The sequence below is a fragment of the Mauremys mutica genome, chromosome 20, assembly GCF_020497125.1.
Source record: "Mauremys mutica isolate MM-2020 ecotype Southern chromosome 20, ASM2049712v1, whole genome shotgun sequence".
Lineage (NCBI taxonomy): Eukaryota > Metazoa > Chordata > Testudines > Geoemydidae > Mauremys > Mauremys mutica.
Window position 1 is genome coordinate 4,916,565 of NC_059091.1, and position 16,230 is coordinate 4,932,794.

A 16,230-nucleotide genomic window follows, 5' to 3' on the forward strand; every position below is an offset into this window, starting at 1 on the left:
CGCTTAAGTTTGAAAGCATCGTTCACTGACCTCTTACAACATGCTATTCAACGCCTCATGCTCGACCACTTCCATTCATCTGTACTAACAAACCACAATAGGCGGGGCATGAAGGAAACACCTTAAAATAAACTTCTGAGGGAAGTGGTCAATTCTCCATCTGCTGATGTCAAGATATGATGCGTTTCTGAAAGGCACATTTTAGTAAATACCAGGGCTCAATATAAAGATAACTAGATGAAGTTCTATTGTCTGTGATACAGGTCAGAATAAAAGATCTAATGGTCCCTTCTGGCTTTAAAATCTATGAGTTTGATTGGATAAGCCCCACCAGCCAAATGCTTAGAGATATCCTGTGGGTCTCTGCAGAAAGCCATGTTTTTGCCCTCTTGGATCCGAGTAGTCACTGCAATAATTTGTGGGTTTTATTTTGTGTATGACATTCCCAGTAATGCAACATATCCACATGCTGATCACACACAACTCTCTGGAATTAAAGCAAAAGGATAGCCAGGCCTGTGAAAGCCAATACAACAGGGAAGGCGGTGTCAGATGGACAAGGTCTAAAGAGCTGGCAAGGAAAGATTCAGACCCTGTCGCTCCCCTCAGAAGGAGGAATCCATTTTTGAGGCTGATTACTACATTACACCGCTCCATCAGGCATTTCTGCTTCGGATCATTTTTTATCCCAACTACCTTGCTCTAGAATATGAAGAGCAACAATTTCTGTGTGCATGCCTCCTTGAACTTTAAACATTCCAACAGGTAATTGGGAGGTGTGTTCTACTCTGGATTATTATTCTCCACACACTCTGAAGCTGCTCTAGTCCACAAGGCAAATACAGTACCTCTTTTGTTTAGACATTCAATACCTCTTGCAGCAAACAACAGACCATTCTCCTGCACAAATCCTGAACCACTACTTACAAAGTTACACACTTCAGTCCAGCGAGTCCTTTCTTTTTACTGGCATTTCTAGGGTTCTGCAATTCTGCTTCCCAGCAGCAGTAAACTGGTCAGCATGAAGAGCTGATGACTGCTTGCCAGTCATTACCACAAGATGGGGATGTATAATAGACAAGGAGGAACCTGATCTAGTAACATACCAAAAGCAGGTAGGGTTACAGAGGCTCTTGCAGTTGGTGCTGAGCTTTGATCCTCCCTGGCTTCCCTGCTGGCCACGTGATCTCTCCATGCTGGAGCAGTTACTGGTTTTTAAGCAGGCTTCATTCAGCCAGAATGGTTGATCCCTGCTCAGAGTTCCATATGGTTAATTTTATCCATATCTGTAGGGTGACCAGATGTCCTGATATTATAGGGACAGCCCTGATATTTGGGGCTTTTTCTTATGTAGGTGCCTATTACCCCCCATCCCCTGTCCCGATTTTGAACAACTTGCTAGCTGGTCATTCTATATATCTGGGCATTTATACAGTGCTCACCCACAGCGGTATCCCAGCATCTTTCTGCGTCGTTACCCACAGACATGGGAAACACAGCTACACTTCTTTACGGCTCATTATTTGGACTGTGGTAGCAGCTAAGAGCCCCAATTATGGACTCCACTGTACTAGGCCCTGTCCAAACACAGGGTCCCGGCCGCCAAAAGTTTACAGTTGAATTGCTTTGGTATATCCAGTTAGCCATTCACCCTCCATTATAAAGCTAGACTCTCCCCCCCCGCATCCTGCAGTGTGACCCTCCCGGGGCTTCCCAACACCTACACCTTTCTGTGCCAGTCATCACCTGAAGAAGAGCTCTGTGTAAGCTTGTCTCTCTCACCAGCAGAAGTTGGTCCAATAATAGATATTACTTCACCCACCTTGTCTCTCTAATCTCCTGGGACCGACACCGCTACATCACTAGAAGTTTTCACTAGTCAGTTCTTCTTGACCAAGGGTGAGAGTCAGTGGCCAGACTACAGAACTGTCTCTTTCCTCTCTGTGAAAGCTTTTGCCCTTCCAAAGCAGTCTCTTTATAGCATTCCTCTTGTTATCTGGGCAGTTTCAACACACAAAGACATTCTGATGACCAGAGATAAGGGGGTGGGGTGGGGGGGTGGAGTGGAAAAGATGATTCAGCAAGACAGATGACTATGGGTAAAATCAGCTTCTCCTGAACAAGTGACTTAAATTGCTCGAGAGGGATAAATTAACCCCATCCCTGGCCATTACATCATAGAGGGAATGACTAGAAGAGGGAATCATTAAATGATCCATCTCCTTTGCCCATTCCCAGCTTCTGGCAATCCGAGGCTAGGGACACCATTCCTGCCCACCCTGGCTAAGAGCCATTGGTGGAACGATTCTCCATGAATTTATCTGGTTCTATTTTGAACCCTGTAATAGTCTTGGCTTTCACAACAGTCTCTGGCAAAGAGTTCCACAGATTGACTGTGCGTTGTGTGAAGAAATACTTCCTTTTGTTTGTTTTAAACCTGCTGCCTATTAATTTCATTTGGTGACCCCTAGTTCTTATGTTATGAGGAGTAAATAACACTTCCTTATTTACTTTCTTCATACCAGTAATGGTTTTATAGACCTCAATCATATACCCACCGTAGTCATCTCTTTTCCAAGCTGAAAAGTCCCCGTCTTATTAATCTCTCCGCATATGGAAGCTGTTCCATAATAATTTTTGTTGCCCTTTTCTGAACCTTTTCCAATTCTAATATATCTTTTTTGAGATAGGGTGACCATATTTGCATGCAGTATTCAAATAGGTGTACGATGGATTTATACAGAGGCAATATGATATTTTCTGTCTTATCATCTATTCCTTTCTTAATGATTCTCAACAATCTGTTCACTTTTTTGACTGCCGCTGCACATTGAGTGGATGTTTTCAGAGAACTATCCACAATGACTCCACAATTTCTTTCTTGAGTGGTAAGAGCTAATTTAGACCCCATCATTTTATATTTACAGTTGGGATTATGTCTTCCAATGTGCATTAATTTGGATTTATCAACACTGAATTTCATCTGCCATTTTTGTCGCCCAGTCACCCAGTTTTGCGAGATCCTTTTGTAGCTCTTCACAGTCTGCCTGGGACTTAACTATCTTGAGTACTTTTGTATCACCAGTCTATTTTAGTTATAGGAGAACGAAAACCACTTTCCATTATTATCCCTTTTTAGATATTTCAGCACAAACAGAGCAGAACGCCTCCCTGCACCCAGGCTCAGCAGGGCAAAGAGGGGGAATGGCCATCCACCCCTCACACACACACACACCCTGGGAGACACAGACACACAATAATCCCAAACCCTTTCTGCACTCAGATCTCTAGCATGTCTTCAAAGAACAGTGGGTAATGAAGTATAATTTTATGATCTAGCCTTTCCTTTTAATTCTGTTGAAAGCCCCTTCCACTGCAAATGCCTTCACTGAATTAAGTGATGAAACCGTCTTTTCAACAACGGTTTCAGTATTCCTCACTGAGGGAGCCACAAAGACATGCATTTGATGTATCTGAAGATATGATGCATGCATCTCTTCTGCTTTAAACATCCGCCTCTTCACACAGATTCAAATGTCGTTCTAACCCAGAACTCATCCTATGCTTCGAGTCGCTCATTTTAGGGTTGCAGGCTGCCTTGGAGGAAAAACATAGATGCTGATCTGTTGAGAAAGGATATCTGGAGCAGGAGACATTCTCCCATTTCCTGATGTGTTCCATAAGGACTTAGGGAGAGTTTAAACCCCTCTGATCTTAGTATCCTTTCAAGAAGCATCTGGATCTTAGTGGGAGTCCTGTGTTGGTTTCAGTCTGGGAATGCTCCACCCAAAAGTTCTGCTTATACCTGAGCCTTCACTAAAGAGGTATTTTCTCTTGAAGGTAATGCCCAGGAGTTCCAGATGTGGATATAAACTTTTGAAGGGTTACAATGACCTTCCCTGGGCTGAGCCTGGCATCATGTTGTAGTGTGTTCACCAAAAATACAACAACAGAATACTAATGTAACTTTTCATCCCGCTTGGCATCACAGTTAGCGAGCACTGGAGTTTGGACTCCAGGACATGTGATGTGGCTTTGTGATAACACTAAGACAAATAATAGTCCATGCTTCATGGTTAAGACAGGCACAGAGATATGTGATGTCGCCACATTTCAAACAAAGCATTACATCAGGGGGAGTCAACTATTTTTTGTCAAGGTCCAAATTTCTTGGTCAAGGTATAGTCAAGGTCCAGACTGCAGAGAAACATTTTTCACATTGCAAAAACAAGAAGAGTCACTTGGAGCGAAGTAAAGAGGATGGGGAGAAAGAAGATTAGGCCAAGAAAGAAATGCAAAATTATTTATCTTACATCAAATTACAATCCAAATTAAAAGTTTATAGCAAAACACCAGCCTGGGGAGAAGGGCAGGGCACGGTCACTGATACTGTGTTGTACACATTTCTCTGTATATCATCTGCTTGGCCCTAAGGACTTTGTCCAGTACTTATCACTATAGTTAATACATTAATATTAATATAGTTAATACAATACATTAAGATTGTAAGCTCATTGGGGCAGGGATCTTCTCTCTGCCATGGCCTTTAAAGCACAAAGCAGACTTTAGGCACTTAAAAAACCCAAAACATCAACAACAAAAAAGCAGGCAGCGAGATCCTGCTGAGACTCAAACTCCAATAAGCCACTGAGACACCAACAAGCTGGTGACACTAATGCCAAACAACTCCACAGGCTCTGGGACAGCACAAGGTCACAGAGCACATAGGGAAATGCCAGGCCATGCATGCACAGTCATCGTGCCCGTTATGCAAGGTTAGTGTCTGGCGTGCTGAATGCAGCAAACCACAAAAGGGCACTGTCCTAGGAAGAGAGCATAAGGCTGAGATGAATATAATATATCCTGCTGTACAGACTTGAGTCACAAGTCACTTTCCTCCTCCCCGCCCACATGGCTGCTGCAACAGCAGTGGAAGCCTCCTGCCCCAATGGCTCACGTGTACACATTAACCAACCCCCCCCAGGGGTATGCAGCACCCTTAACCCAGCTACCATCCCTCCCTGCACCCCCTAGGGTGTCACCAACGCGGGGGGGGGGCGGGCAGGGCCGGGAACGCGGGGGGGGGCCGGGCAGGGCCGGGACCGCGGGGCCGGGAACGCGGGGGGGGGGCGGGGGGCCGCGAACGCGGGGCCGGCCCTCCCAGGCTTCCCGCGCGAACAGCTGATTCGCGGGAAGCCCTGGGGGAGGAGAAGCAAGGAGGAGCTTCATGGCAGGAGGTGGAGGCAGAATTAATTAGACGCCGGACAGAGAACTTTAGCAAGCGGTTCGCTGTCCGGCGTCTAATTTTAGCAAACGGTTCGCGCGAACCGTTGCGAACCGTCTGCAGCTCACCCCTGGTGTCACCTCTTCACTCCCTCGGGAGTATACGCCACCCCCGCAACACCCATGTGCTACCTGCTTCCCCATCCCAGGGATCTGCACCAACCCCCCTACCCGGTGAGCTCTGCTCTCCCACCCCTGCCGACCTCCCTCTTCCAGGGCATGCACCCCCCCCATGGACCCTGCAGTGCCAGTTAATACCCCCCCATGGACCCTGCAGTGCCAGTTAATACCCCCCCCATGGACCCTGCAGTGCCAGTTAATACCCCCCCCATGGACCCTGCAGTGCCAGTTAATACCCCCCCCCCCATGGACCCGGGCCCTCCCCCATTACCAGCTTCTCTCCCCTCTAGAATCCTCTGCTCTCTTGGTACCAATACCTCTGCCCCCCTCCCCCCCCGGGCCAGCTCCCCTCCCCCACTCTCGGGTCCCACCCCTCCCCCTCTGGCTACTCTCTCCCCCGCCCCCCCGGTGCCATCCCACACGCCCCTCCCCCCATTCCTCGCCCCTCCCCCCATGACTAGCCGGGCCCGGCGCTCACCGCCCCGCTCCTGAGCCGCCGCCGCCGCCGCCCGGCCCCGCGGGCCTCCCCTGGGGCCTCCCCGGCTCCATGTCCCTCGGCTCCCGGGCGCAACGCCGGCAACCCGGCCCCGCCCCCTGGCCGCCGGGCCCCGCCCCTGCGGGCCCGCGGCGGCTGACCCTTACGTTGCGTGATGACGCACAGGGGTTCCCGCTGAGGCCGGTCTCCCGGGGCAGCCAATCACACTGCGACGGGAAGGGGGCGCGCGTGCCTGTGCGGAGTGGTGGGGATTGGAACGCAGGGCCTCCCCGTGCAGCTCCACCGTGGGGACACTGAGCCTCCCGGTGCAGCTGCGCCGTGGGGACACTGAGCCATGCGGTGCCGCTCCGCCGTGGGGACACAGGGCCTCCTGATGCAGCTCCACCGTGGGGACACTGAGCCATGCGGTGCCGCTCCGCCGTGGGGACACAGGGCCTCCTGATGCAGCTCCACCGTGGGGACACTGAGCCTCCCGGTGCCGCTCCACCATGGAGATACTGAGCCGCCCGGTGGAGGGACACAGGGTCTCTTGGCACAATTCTGCACTGGAGACACTCGGTCCGTAGTGGGGACAGGGACCACTCCTGGTGAAGCTCCGTACTGGGACCAAAAGGCCTTCTAGTGCAGCTCCACCTTGGGGATGCAGGGCCTTCTGGTGCAGTGCCGCACTGGGGAAACTGAGGCAGAGAGCCCTGACTTGTCCAAGAATGCCCAGCAGGGCAGTGGCGGAGCAGAAACTAGAACCCAGGTCTCCTGAGACCCAGCCCAACAGCGTTGCTTGGCCCTAGTGATCAATGGAGATTGATGAGGGGGCGGGGTCTCTAGGGAGGAGGTGACTGTAACCCCTTTTTGGCCGCATCCCAATCACAGAGGAAGACGGCTCTCTGTCCTGGGAAGTTCACACCCTAATCAGACCACATAGCAGCAGGACATTCCCTTAAAGCTCTGCCCCCTTTCAGAAAAACTATTATCCAAGCCTCCTTGTGAACAGAAAATCAAAGGCCGCTGCTGACTTCCATAGTAGACAGACAAGGTGGGTGAGTCCTGTATCTTTTATGGGACCAACTTCTGCTGATGAGAGACAAGCTTTTGTGCTACATACAAGATCAAACATTGTTTAGCATAAGCAGTTAGCATGTGTTCTAAGGGACCATTCAAGCTGAAATGGCCCATTAACACCCCTGTAGCTGAAGGACAAAAAGGGGGGTTAGTAGGTTACAGGTTGTTGTAATAAGCCATAAATCCAGTGTCTTTATTAAGGTCATGATTTTTAGTGTCTAACAAAGTTATGAAATTAAGCTCCCAGGCTCATCTTTTGAAAGTGTTGGGCAGGTTTCCTTTGAGGATGAGGACTGATAGGTCAAGATATAGGGTGTTCGCTTTCTGAAGTGTTGACCCATGGGTGATAGGATGTTTTTGTCTTTTATCATATATCTTTCTTTCTGTGAGAGTTCATCCGAGAGCATGGTGATAGCAGAGGGTACACAAGCACACAGGCCCTCCCACTCCTCAAAGGTTGAAATCAATGCAATTTAGGCACCTAAATACTTTCGAGGATCTTTGCCTTAGTATGTCAAGTTGGGGACCTAAAAATCAGTGGCCACTTTTGAAAAAAATGTGGGTTTAATTTCTCCATGCCTCACTTTTCCCATCTGTAAAATGGGATAATACTGTACTTCCCTACCTCCCAGGGAGCTGTGAGACTAAAGGCCCAGATCTTCAGAGATCTCTAGTCGCCTAATGCTCATTTACATATTTGGGAGACAGATACTATAATGATGGGACCTATATAAGTACCTAGATAAACAGAATCCTTCTTTGTGCAAGAACTGAGGGGTCAGACAGAGACCATTTGATCAAGGCAACTTGGTGCATGATCTTTAGGACCTAGCTGCTTCCAGAGCAATGGGGTTTCTGTGCAGAATTTTTTTTTATAACACTGACATTATTGCCAACTACTACACTGCGTGGAACTGAAAAGAATGTCATTATTATTTACGTTCCAGTAGTGTCTTGAGAAATACTGAAAAGTGGTTATATTTATATCAGGTTGATTATTTGTATTATAGCAGCATCAAGAGGCTCCAACCGAGATGGGGGCCCCCAGCGTGCCAGGCAGACAATCCCTGAGAAGAGCTCACACTTAAAGAGAGGAGGATGGAAGGGGGAAACTAAGGTACAGAAAGAGGTAATGCCTTGCCCAAGGCCACCCAACAAGTCAGTGGCAAAGGTGGGAACAGAACCCAGGGCTCCTGGCTTGCAATCCAGTACCCCATTCACTGGATCTCACTGCCTCTCCAAATAACAAATATGGAGTCCATTGGTTAGAGCAGGAACTTTGGAAGTCAAGACTCCCAGGTTCTACTCCTACCTATTATAATATGTGCTTATGGCAGTATCCTTGACTTTGCTTTTTACAAAATCATCTACAAGGATTTTATATAGCTTGGCTAATGGAGAATATTTTAGTTCTTATAAACCATATTAAAAATCTGTTCCGTGATGTAAAAGTCTGTTTTATCCTTTGCTGGTTTATTACTTAACTCCATAAAGTATAAGTGATTTTCCCCCTTATTAAATATACTGAGTGTTCTGTTCTGTAGAGATGGTTGGAAAATTTCCAACAGAACATTTTTCTGTCCCAAAATGCTGCAATAATGTATCAATTTGATGGAAACCAGCAGGTTTCCTGCCCCTCCGTGGATCCTCGGCAGCTCACCTGGTGGACTGCCACAGAGCCTGGGGAGATGGGACCAGAAATTGTCAACAAGTTCCATTTCAGTTCTTCCCATATGGAATCTTTTTTTTTAAATGTCCCTCCGATGGAAAATTTCCCATGTCTGACTTTTTGTTGCAATACAGAAGGACGTTTTTATTCAGAAATGAAAACTTTTATGTGGGAGGCAAATTCTGGTTCCCACACAGCTCCACAGTGACTTGTGGCTAGGGAAACCTAGAGATCAAATATTTGAAATAATTATTTTCTGCAAACTATAATGCAAAAATAAAGACAGAAATTTTGTCACCCAAGTTTGTGATACGGTCAGAATAGAATTGGGATGTGAGTGGTGCATCACTGTGGCAATTTCAAAAGTCCATACACACTGCATGTTCCCCTATCTCTGTTTCCCCACCCCGCAATTTTATTATAATCCACCCAAACAGACCTGCTGTTTCACCCTGACACATCAGGGAATGCAAGACAGAGAGATCAAACTATGTGTTAAGGGCAGATGAAGAAGAGAAAAACTTGCCAGTCACCATAAGAAATGTCACCCTCGACAAATTAAACTGTGTGCCACAGTGCACATAGCACATGCTTGCTTGTACTCCTGGAATAGGAGAGAGCTTTGTAGACAAGCAAGCAGGCTTTTAGTTAATGTCCGTAGGGGTTTGGAGAGAATAAAGATCATTATATTTGTCTGAAGCTTCAACTTTTCCCCAAGCAGACAAGTTTTGCAATGCTGCTTTCCTTTCGTTTAAAACACATGGGAGCAAAATAATTACATATGATGTTATCGGGGAAACAAAACCACTGAATCCAGCACAGATAACCAGGCAGCGAATGTGTGAAGCTTTTTGTGTCCCTGTGGTTGTCTCTGGGCAAAAGGGCAAATTGTGCATTTCCAGTTGAGTGTGAAAAATTCCCCTGTAGGTCTGCAACCCTGAAAGATAAACCCCTCCTGGCAGGATGAAAACGACATCAAACTGAGCTGGAAGCTGTGGCTGCTACGAATAGAGGGTTTATCATAGAATCATAGAAGAGTAGGGGTTGAAGAGACTCAGGAGGTCATCCAGTCCAAACCCCTGCTCAAAGCAGGACCAATCCCCAACTAAATCATCCCAGCCAGGGCTTTGTCAAGCTGGGCCTTAAAAACCTCTAAGGATGGAGATCCCACCACCTCCCTAGGTAACCTATTCCAGTGCTTCACCACCCTCCTAGTGAAATAGTATCAGAGGGGTAGCCGTGTTAGTCTGTATCCACAAAAACAACGAGGAGTCCAGTGGCACCTTAAAGACTAACGGATTTATTTGGGCATAAGCTTTTGTGGGTAAACCCCCTGCCACCAACTTCTTCAGATGTATGGCCATACATCTGAAGAAGTGGGTTTTTTTACCCACGAAAGCTTATGCCCAAATAAATCTGTTAGTCTTTAAGGTGCTACCAGACTCCTTGTTCTAGTGAAATAGTGTTTCCTAATATCCAACCTAGACCTCCCCCACTGCAACTTGAGACCATTGCTCCTTGTTCTGTCATCTGCCACCACTGAGAACAGCTGAGCTCCATCCTTTTTGGAACTCCCCTTCAGATAGTTGAAGGCTGCTATCAAATCCCCCCTCACTCTTCTCTTCTGCAGACTAACCAAACCCAGTTCCCTCAGCCTCTCCTTGTAAGTCATGTGCCCCAGCCTCGTAATCATTTTTGTTGCCCTCCGCTGGACACTCATACTGAATCAGGTCCCAGGTCGTTTAGTTTAGCATCCTGTCTCCAACAGTGGCCAACAGCAGCTGCTTCAGAGAAAGGTACTAGAAGTCCTGCAGTGGCGGTTATGGGGTAGCCTACCCCCAGGGAAAAAAAATTCCTGACTCCCTAATAATTTATATCCCGGAGCAGGAAGATTTATGTTGCTTCCAAAACTCTTGGGTTGCTTGTGTTTTGATAATCTAACCTAGCTGCCAGTAGCCTTGCTAAAGATAAACGTGAGGGTGCTGCCCATGAGACAATGTCTGCTATTGACAGCACCTAGGAAGGGCGACAAAAATACTGTATTATTTGAACAATGCTCTGTTGCTTTGAGAAAATAAAAGCCTCTATAGGTGCGAAACTTAGCAAGGAAGCTTGACTCACCCTCTGAATTAAGGAAACCACTAATTAGGAATGGATTTCCTAGCTCTTCCCCTTTGTTCAGATTACTTACCCAGCTCACTGACCGGCGAACTCTGGTCCAGAATATATTTCTTAGTCATTATGCAGAAGCGGTGTTTGCAGCTTACTCTGCAGCTGTTGGGACAGAGTAGCGGAGCCCACTCTGCGGTTGTCTTTATACAAGTGTCTCGCTTCCGATAAGATAAGGGTACTTCAGACGTGCCCGGGAATTGGCTGGCATTGGGCAGAGCTGTTTGAAAGAAGCTTAAGAAACCAACTGGAATGTTGTTTTCCAAACACAATTAACCCTGCTTTTCTCTTATCGTTCTGAAAATAACTGACAGGCTGATTATTAATAGGTCATTAATTGGGTACCAGAAACCTTGATCCAGAGGATTTTCCCTAGTTCAAGTGGCTGTGGCTTATCCACTCCCCTGAACAAATGTTATCAATATGGGGAGTTAAATCAAAAAGCCATTTGGTAGAACTTTATGCAGCACTCTGGCAATTAAATACATGAGACATGCTGGACTCTGCTCTGACTGGGTCATTTTTCCAACAGATTAGAACCAGAACTGGCATTGCTGTGTCGCGGTACGTGCAGCACTGATAGGGCATCAGCTGGGTAAATACGATACAAAGTATCATTGATCAGAGCCGATCCGAAAGTTTCATAAAGACTGAATTTATCAATCGATGACCTGGAAGCTATCAGTAAAGCCCACGAAGGCTTCTGTGCATTTCTTCTGATAAGCAAAAGCTGAACGTGCAGAACGTGAGCTGCCATATACCCATTTGACAGACTTATCACTCAACAGGCCACAGGAGGTGAGTATTGTGCCACCTCAGCCTTTCCCCATAGATGGTAGAATACATACGCTCATGATGGCTAGGAAGCAGCCACCGGGCCTTCTGAAAGGATAGGATCACTGTGCCTCTGTGGGTTACAATTAAGAATACCAATTCAGGACAAACTGCTCAGAAATAGGGCAAGCACACCCAGGGCCAGCTCCAGGCACCAGCATTGCAAGCAGGTGCTTGGGGTGGCAATCTGCAAGGGGTGGCAGTCCGTGTGTTTTTGTGGCCCCAAGCAGGGCCGGTGCATTTGGGGGGCGGCATTTCGGGTCCTTCGGCGGCGACCGCGGCAGCCGGGTCTTCAGCCGCCCCGGTCGGCGGCAGCATTTAGGCGGAGGGATCTGGGGCAGGGGGGCGCGGGGAGGGCCGCCTGCAGCAAGTAAGTGGGGGCGTGGCACGCAGGGGAACCGCTCCCTGCTCCAGCTCACCTCTGCTCTGCCTCCTCCCCTGAGCATGCCACCCTGCTCTGCTTCTCTCCCTCCCAGGCTTGCGGCACCAAACAGCCGATTGGCGCTGCAAGCCTGGGAGGCGGGAGAAGTGGAGCGGCGACAGCGTGCTCGGGGAGGAGGCAGAGCAGAGGTGAGCTGGGGCCTCAGGGCGGAGGGGGAGCTGCGGGGGGGGGGCACCTTAAGGCGGAGGGGAGGGGCGGAGAGCTGCCACAGGACTCGGGGGGTGGGGAGACAAGGTGGAAGTTTCGCCTAGGGTGTGAAACATCCTTGCACCTGCCCTGGCCCCAAGCAGCGCGTCGAATTGCCGCTGTGGATGGCAGGGGCAGTCCGTGTGCCGCTAGGGCAGCACGCGCGTTTCCGCAGCGGTGGCAATTCAGCGGCAGCTTCTGTCTTCAGCTGCCTGCGGCAGCAATTTGGTGCACTGCTTGGGACGGCAAAAACAGTAGAGCCAGCCCTGAGCACACCCCAAAACTGGTGGTTATTCTCCCATAAGATATACCAAACCAGCAATGAAATTAAACTGTTTCACCACACTGGCTAACAAGAAGCAGTCTCCTTAGGCATTCCTGTTCTTAGATCACCACCAAAAACACCAGAGTTAATGATGAGTGGTTATTTAAAACCAATTTCATCAAACAAAAGGGGTCTTTTGATCCGAAAGCACCAGCCACATACCCAGATCTTACCCACAAATCATGCTGTTGCCAGTCCTTTAGTATCTAAAATCTAAAGGTTTATGTATAAAAAGAAAAGAAAGAAAGAAAGAAAGGTGAGAGTTAAAATTGGCTAAAGGAATCAAATACATACAATAATTGCAAAGTTCTTGGATCAGGCTTGTAGCGGTGATGGAATAAACTGCTGGCTTGTTAAGTCTCTGGTTGCTTCCAAATCCTTGGAAGGTCCTCAGTCCCTTGGTTAGAATGTTCCCATTAATATAAGTCCATAGTCCAGAGGTTTGAGCAGGAAAGAGGCAAAATGGAGATGTCTCCAGAGCCTTTTATAGCTTCTGCCAAGTGAAGGGGAGACCCATTGTTCTAGTGTTTGTGGAAAATCACAGGTAACAAGATGGTGTTTGGAGTCACACGGGCAAGTCACATGTCCATGCATGATTTCGCTTAGTCATAGCAGAAGCCATCCCATACTACAGCTAAGTCCATTATGTGTGGATAGGCATCTTCTGTGGTCCATTGTGAGTTAAGTGGTCTTTGATGGGCCATCCAACTTGAATAGCTCCTTCACAATGTGCTGGCTAAACACCTTGCTGTTACCGCAGGAGCAAACGTTTGAAATGCAGGTACCTAGTTAATATTCATAACTTCAGATACAAAAATGATACAAGAATACAAATAGCATAATCATATTCAGCAAATCATACCCTTTCCATAGATACTGCACTAGATATACTTTGGACAAGATTGTTGCAATTATATAACAGTGGTAGCAACAACATGGTCATATTTTAATCAGATAATGGCATGCAATATTGATCATTCCCTTTCTTACTTCCCCTACTCAATAGCTGGGCATGTTCCTATCGCACCCAACGGAATTCCATTCATAATTTTTGGAGAGGAGAGGGTGACGACTGCTGTAAATTACACAAACTAAACCAACAGCCTTCATTTTCAGTAAAGCCTTTCAGGTATCATTGTTTAGTGGCTTGAGCATAGGAAAGGGAGCCAGGAAGCTTGTGACAGATATTGGCATCGCATTGATAACAAATGTTATCAGTAGGGGGAGCTAAATCAAAAAGCCATTTGGTAGAACTTTATGCAGCGCTCTGGCAATTACATGCATGAGATATGCTGGACTCTGCTCTGACCGGGCCATTTTTCTGACAGATTAGAACCAGAACTGGCATTGCTGTGTCGTGGTACGTGCAGCGCTGATAAGGCATCAGCTGGGTAAATACAATACAAAGTATCATTGATCAGTGCTGATCTGAAAGTTTCATAAAGACTGAATTTATCCATCCATGAAGGTACCACATTGTATTAAATTTATGAATGGTTGATGTCTGATTTTGTTCTGCTTCATGGGGGCAAGTAACCTTAGCTCTTCCAGGAGCTAAAAGCACTGGGAGGTGATTAAGATAAATCACTGAGACTAAACAACTCTAGAGGGGAATCAGCCCTCGTACACTGGCTCAAGCTGGGTTTTCCAGAGACTAGGAGACAAATAAAGATTGGCTTGAACTGACTCTGGGCCTTCTTTCTGATCCAGCAAACAGACAGGACCTTCTGTCCAAGGGTTGGAAGGACTTTGCTCTCCAGAAGACTGATGGGTGACCTCTGGTAAGCTTTTAGCATATAGGAACGTTTATTGTTTTTTTTTATATTTTCTCTATAATGGTTTTACCTTAAGAATGAATGTGCTTGCTTGGAAAGGGCTGTGTGATGGCACTCGGAGAGAAAGCAAAGCATAGGCGTTGGTCTCTAGGCAGCCTGACATGCCGGGGATATCACAGTAGATCAATCTGTAACTGACTGTGAACAATCAATTGTGTAAGGCAGAGAGCAATACAGCCTTAAAACCCCCCCGGAGGAATGGGACAAGAAACAGGTGATGGCTGGAGACCTGATTGGGAGTTCCTGGAGTGGACCATGCAGGTGCAGTTATTCTGAAACGGTGACACCTGGCTCTGATATTGATTCTCTTCTGTGACCACAGACAAGATATTTCCCCTCTTGGCCTTGTAAAATGGGGAGAACACGCTCTAACTTTGCTGGCAGCCTGTGAATTGCTTAGTGAATGTAATGCTCACTGAAAATAAAACAAAATGCTACTGAAGTGCTAATTAACTGATATTAAGAAGACTATCCCAGAACAATGATGCAAAAAGAATTAAAGCCAAATGCTTCCAATGAGGCCGCTTCTGAGTTTGTTCCTGAAAACAGTGCCAACAGGCCAAACGATATTGTACAAGTACAGCACAATCTACCCCACCTGAGAAAAGCAGGAGCTGTCCATCAAGACATTTATAAGTTTGGTGGGTAAGATGTACAGTTATTATTTGCATAGCATCAATTACAGGCGAGGCACTTTTACCACTTCATTTAGCGATTCCCTTTATTGGCACTTTAGGGAAAAAGAAAATCACATCTAAAGAGAGCTGAGGTAACCGAGGCATCCTGGCAGAAACGAGGGAAGGTGGAAGGGTGTGAGAAAGAGGGAGGGAGGGAGGGACAGGCACAATTGAACAGGAAGAGGGACTCATGGAGAAACAGAGAAGAGAGAGTTTGACAGGTGGATTGGAAACTGTTAGACAGTGGAAAGTTCTTGCATGTCTCAGAAGTTTCTGGAGATTTTATTTAGCTCAGCAGTTCTTACAGTATCACACCCAGTGCCACTAGGGGAACGTCTCATGCCCTTGTGTGGACATAGATGACTAGATAGCAAGTGTGAAAAGTTGGGACACTTTTTTTTTTTGGTGGGGTGGGTATAGTTGCATATATAAGACAAAGCCCCTAATATCGGGATGTCTGGTCACCCTATGTGGATGTGACAGAACATATCTTTTGAAGGCAGGGGAATGGAGTGTAAAGATGCCACTAATAAAAGACATCATGTTCCTCCTAGGATTAACCCCCTCTAGTGGCCTCAGGCTGCACAGGTATAAATCATGAGATCTCTTGGTGTGGCTGACTGTACAAGTACTGGCAAAGTCCCAGGAGGACAGAAGCCTTGGGTCTCCGCAGACATGGAAATGGGTTTACACAGGGCTCGAAGTATGTGCAGGGCCTCTTCCAGAACATTCAAGGAACAGCCCCTGCCCTGAGGTGCTCACAGTTGGGCATCAGCAAAATTGCATGGCTGGTTCTGCAGGGTGGCAATCAGGGTACAGGAGAGCTCAGAGCATCCTGATCCATGCACAGGCAGGAGGCTATCACTGCCCCTTTGGCAGGGAGTGGTTCTTCCAAAATGCACCCCAGGGTCTCATGAATAAAAGCGACTGGCACTTCACTCAGCGGGGGTAATATTTGCTACAGCGAGTCCCACATATGCTGGATGGGGGCTCGGCTCATGTTTCTCCTGTCTTGGGAGGGGATAAGGGCCAGAATACCTCACCCATCCCCATGCCAAGGGAGGGGCCTGGCTTGCTCTCACCCTTTCTCCTCCTGCGTAGGATGCGGGGGTGGGGGGAGCGAGAGGCCTTCCCT

General features: G+C 47.5%; 1 protein-coding gene across 4 annotated transcripts in view; it reads right to left on the reverse strand.

The window, feature by feature from the left end:
* The window catches only part of SLC11A2 (solute carrier family 11 member 2), a 35,556-nt gene extending 29,565 nt beyond the window's left edge, over nucleotides 1-5,991 (reverse strand). For 3 of the 4 annotated variants that reach the window (XM_044995027.1, XM_044995025.1, XR_006574561.1), the window contains exon 1: nucleotides 5,882-5,991. The gene's annotated coding sequence lies outside the window, so the exon portion shown is untranslated. Of the gene's footprint in view, nucleotides 1-1,822; nucleotides 1,839-5,881 lie in introns of those variants that run through there. The other variant, XM_044995028.1, reaches the window with a different exon arrangement.
* Between the last annotated feature and the right edge of the window lie 10,239 nt (nucleotides 5,992-16,230).